The following is a 5,413-nucleotide window of genomic DNA, read 5'->3' on the forward strand; positions in this document are numbered from 1 at the left end:
TTTCCAAAAACCCCTGAATTAAGATTTGTACTGCAAGTACTTAATTCAGGGCAGTAAAAATATTTCAAAAGGTATATTTGAAACCTATTAGATATAGGATTCCCATAAACCCCAAAAATATAATTTTAAAAGTTATTTTCCTATTTTATTTAAAGGCTTTTTCTTAAGGCCAGAAATGGTCTTTAATAGGTTAAAATTATTTTAATGTTTCAAAAATATTTGAGAAAATTTATGGAAACTCAGTGGACATATATTTTCCATATATATGAGTTTAAACACATGGTCATGTTCAAAATATTGGACAAAACCTCCCAAAACCATTTCTGCCCATTTCAAGGATTTGAAATATTTCTACAGGAAATATTTTCATAAAAATCCAAGAAAAATCCAGCAAGTCACAAATGCATATTGTGATCACCTTGCAAAGCCTTATGTCAATTAAAGTCATTTTGGTTCACCAAAATGCCCCAAAACCCTCTCTAACCAGAACCAAATTTGAACAAGTTTGTACTACCAACTTTCTCCCCTTGACCCCAACTTTTGTGAGCATGTTCACATGACCAAATGAGGCCACTACACCAAGTGGTGCATCAAGGAGAAGTGATTTGCTCAACTAGATCTACACAAGTCCATTTCTGCTAATTTCTAGGGTTTGCCAAAGTTACATTGGCAACCTTTCCCAAATGAGCTCAAATTTGGTGGCACACCCTATTTTTAAGCGTCTTTCATCCTGTTAAGTATCATGGCAATTGGAGTTCATTTGCTTGCCCAAACCATTATCAAACACCTTCTGACATTTTGCAAAAACCACTGTTTTGACCCCTTCCACTATTCTTGGTGAGCTCAAATTTTTACCACAGCCCCTTCTAGTCATATTCTACCTCCAGTAAGTTTTCCTAGCCCAAACTCAATTGTTGGGGGGATGAAAACCTCTCTCTCCCTCTCTGGACAGCCACTTTCTCTCTCTCCCTCACCCTCTCTCCTCTCCTACTGGCTCTCCAGGGCATCCAATGCCCCTCTCCTCTTCTTTACTGCCCCCTAGACCTGCTAGACACCAATGGACGCGCTCACCATGCATAAAGAATGGCCATGCCGGCCATTTGGGCGCTCTGGAGCGCGCTACAGTGCGCTCCCGCACTGTAGCCGCCCCCTTCCAGCCACCTCCGGCCACCTCAAGCCTCCCCCGCACGCCTGCCGATGCGCCTCGGCGTCCGCAGCACGCTACGCGGTCGGGCCCCTCCTCTCTCCTCCTCCCCGCGCCTCCGCGCTAGCGAACAAGGGCCGCCCGAGCGCGCCAATGGCATGGCTCACACGCGCGCTGCCCTGACGCTTCCCCGCTCCTTCTCTCCCTCCCTCTGGGCGTAGACCACCCCTACGAACACCCCACACACCACGCCTGCTTCCCCCAAGCCCTACAGCGACGAGCGCGAGCTCGCCGGCGCACGGGTCTACGGGACCTCGACGTTCGCCTATATAAAGGCCTCCCCGAGCCCTTCTCTCCTCACCACTCGCTCTCTGCACCACCAAAACCTCCCCCTGCACCCCCAGTTCCTTTCCAGAGCCGCCCGAGCTCGAGATCGAGCTCGAGCTCCGCCGCTTCGGCTCGCCGGATTTCGCGAGGTATAGGCCTCCCCCGCTCCTCCTTTGCCTCGATTTGGAACCCTTGCATCCCACTGATCGTTTCCCCTCTCTTCCCCGCCTCGTTTGCAGCCGGAAACGGCCGGAGCCGTCGACACCCGAAGCTCCTCCGCCGTGAGACCTCGTCGCCGGCGAACCAGGCAGCTCCGGTGATGCCCGCCACCTCCACCCGATCGGCGACGCAATGCTGAGTCCAGCCGTGCCCTCGCCCGACCTCGCCGTGGCCTACGCCGTCGCCGGTGAACTCGTCGTCCCCTCTGGCCTAGGGTTGACGATGACGGCCGTGGGGCCCATCAGTCAGCCTCACATACTGATGGGTGGGCCCCACCCGTCAGGTTCAAATGCACACGCGCGCGCACCGGTTCGCTATGTCGGCTGAAGGCGTACTTTGCCTTTACGCCTTCGACGTGGCCGCCCTGCGTGGGCTGATTTCCCCTCTGGGCCTGCTGCACTGTGGCCCTTCTGGCCCAGTTGCACAGTGCTATTTCGCTTTTTCTTTTTTTCTGAATCTTGCAAAAATTCCATAGGATAGAATATATGTCCAAATGAATTAATTCCAATTTCTAAATTCCCAAAATATTGCAACCTATTTAATGGTGCAACTTTCATTCAAATCCAACAAACTTTTCTTCACTGTAAATATTTAAATGAGATTTTGAGCATTTAAATATGCCTTTGTAAATCCATTTCTCCCATTCTGTTGCACCAAATCCAAAACTAGGAATTTTCCCCTTCTTAGATTTCCACCTAGTATTTTATAAAAATAAGTTGACATTTTTCTGAGCACTTTGGTTTTTATGTTTTATTATTGCCTTATTTTCTCGTTATTATTTTGTGATGATAGATTGCGTTGCTGACGAAGGAGTTGGACCAGAAGACTTTGAAGACCCAGAAGACCTTGTTGAACCAGGCAAGCAGCCCTTTGACCATGTCTATGAAACCCTTTTTATGCATTTCATATTGCACTTTATTATTGTTGCATCAGAATCTTGATGAGAGGGTAGCCACTTGATGGGTTGCCTTCATTCCCTCCTTGTTGATACTTGCATTGTGCATGACCCTACCTCCTTATGAGGGTTATGCCGGTGGGAATAGATAGGATGCTAAGTAGTGCAACGCAAAAGGGACGGGTATATGCATGGTAATGGAGACAAAGTATTTTCAAAGGACTTTTCAAACACCCCGTCGGGTGCCACTTATGCCCGAGGGAGATGATGAGTTGGGTAACCACTTGATGACGAAGTGGTGTACCGAGGCAAGTGTGTGTGTTGTTTTCAAAAACGGATTAGATTTAAGATTTGTCGACTGTCCCAACCTTACATGCACAACCACTCTACCCTTATATGGGAAAGGGCATTATTGATTACTTAGGCCGATACTAGCTTGGAGCCCGCATTACTAGCGACGGGGGAGAGTTGGTGCTCTCTCTCGGGACGGGGTCGTGCCAGGTAGGGCGGCCAAGAAAATTTTTATGGGGCACCGGACACACCGTTGGTACCCTGTGCCGGTGGTATGTGATGAATATAGGAGCGAGGCTCCACAATTTTAAGTTGTGAAAAGTTGGGCACGGGGATTACTACCAATCGAGTGGACTCCATGTTAGTGTCGTCTAGGGAAAGATAGTGATTGGGTGCTTACCCCAGGTACTTGAGGTACCGCGGGTCGTGGATGACACGGAAGTTCCCCGGATCTAGTGGGTAAAGTGTGCAACCTCTGCAGAGTGTCAAACTATTCGAATAGCCGTGTCCACGGTCAAGGACAGTTGGGCGGTGCTGCTTAAACTACGTCCACTTGTTTACAAACTAGTGTGTGTGGGAAGAATTACTGGGGTCAAGTCAGAGGACTTGACATGATCGAGTTGGGTTGGTGCCCACTCTCTTATGTTGATGCCACTACTCAGGTCAAGTTAAAGGACTACACATGTTTGAGCTGGGTTGGTGCCCACTCCATTTATGTTGATATCTATAACATGTCCTTATGGTTACTTGAATTCTCCTGATGCATGTCTTACAAGTTGTTGAACATGTCATTGCACTTGAAAACTAGCTTTCCGCAAAATTTACCTATGTCATGCATTGTTGTACCTTGAACCAAAACATGGGTTGCTTGCGAGTACATTCAAAGTACTCATTGGCTTGCCACTGGTTATTTAATTGGCCAGGCATGGAAGAACAGGAGTTCGAAGAAGAATTCTTTGAAGACGAACATGCGAACTAGGACGTTTCCCAGTTAGAATGCCTGTAGGGTTAAGGCAGATGGCATGGGTTCTACTTAACGATGAAGATTTCCGCTGCTTATGTTTCATTTGATGTTCAGCCCTTAAGGCTTTATCTATGTAAGACTTGACCATAATGGTCTTAATTTGTGTAAGACGGTATGTATGGATGTAAGACTCTTATTATTCAGCTTTTGTGTGTTCAGTGAGCATTGATCTCTGGGATCACTGTACACGTGCATTCGGTGATCACGACTTATGAGTCGGGGTCCCCACACCCGGTCGCGGGTGACCTGCGCCGCATGAAGCAACAACCGAGAGACTCCTGCAAAAGTACATCCAGCGCTTCAACAGCGCACGTATCAAGATCCCCAAGGTGACGGACGAGGCCATCATCTTTGCGTTTTCCGACGGTGTCCGTGACGTCAAGATGAAGGTGGAGCTCACCATCCATGAGGAGCTGTGCACGACCTTGGAGCTGTTCAACATAGCAAACAGGTGTGCGAGGGCTGAGGAGGGGCGTCTCTTCCTCCTTGCGCTCCCTGCTGCAGATCCAGAGGAGAAGAAGGCAAAGGTCAAGGACGTGAAGTGCAAAGGATTGGCCGTACTCGCGGCAGAACCGGACACCAAGCGCGGCCGAGATCTTCCCGAGTCATCCAAGGGTGGCCGTACGTTCTGCGCCTTCCACAGCGTGCGCATGCACAACACCAATGATTGTCAAGAGCTCAGGGCCATTCAAGATTGACGCTTTGGTCGACGCCCCGAGCGCAATGACCAGGGCTACATCCGAGGAGGTGGACGAGGTGGAGGATGTTGGGGCGATCGTGGGCCCCGCCAAGAGTGGTGCAACCAGCCTCGCAAGGATCGTTGGCAGGACCAGCCTCGTGAGGGCACCTGGAGGGACCAGCCTCATGCGGATCATCCTCAGGGCAACCCTGGTCTCCCTCCGCCACCGCTGCGAAGAAGGAACGATGACCACCAACAGGACAAAGGGGCTGGGGACTTCCAGGAGCCGCGCACCATCGCCTGCATCTTGGGTGGCGCTCAGGCCCCAGCCTCCCAGCGCATCTTCAAGTAGTTCTCCCGCGAAGTGAATGCAGCCCTCCCCAAGCTCGAGGCTACGCGCCCACTCAGGTGGTCCAAGTACGCCATCACCTTTAGCTCGACGGACCAGCTCAAATGCGCGGCAACCACTGGTGTCCTCCCGATGCTCTGTTCACCCGTCATCAGCAATGTCCAAGTCACCAAGACCCTCATCGACGGCGGCGCATGACTCAGTGTCCTGTCCGTCGAGACGTTCGACAGCCTCCAAGTACCATACGATCAGCTCCAGCCCACCAAGCCTTTCTCAGGAGTGACAGACGGCTCCACCTTCCTGATAGGGAAAGTTCGCCTCCCTGTCACCTTCGGTCAGCACGACAACTACCACACCGAGCTCATCGCCTTCGATGTCGCCCACATCCGCCTGTCGTACAATGCCATCCTCGGGTATCCAGCACTAGCCAGATTGATGGCAGTCACCCACCATGGCTATAACGTCCTCAAGATGCCGAGAAGCGG

This window comes from Triticum urartu, chromosome 3 (assembly GCF_003073215.2).
Source record: "Triticum urartu cultivar G1812 chromosome 3, Tu2.1, whole genome shotgun sequence".
NCBI lineage: Eukaryota > Viridiplantae > Streptophyta > Magnoliopsida > Poales > Poaceae > Triticum > Triticum urartu.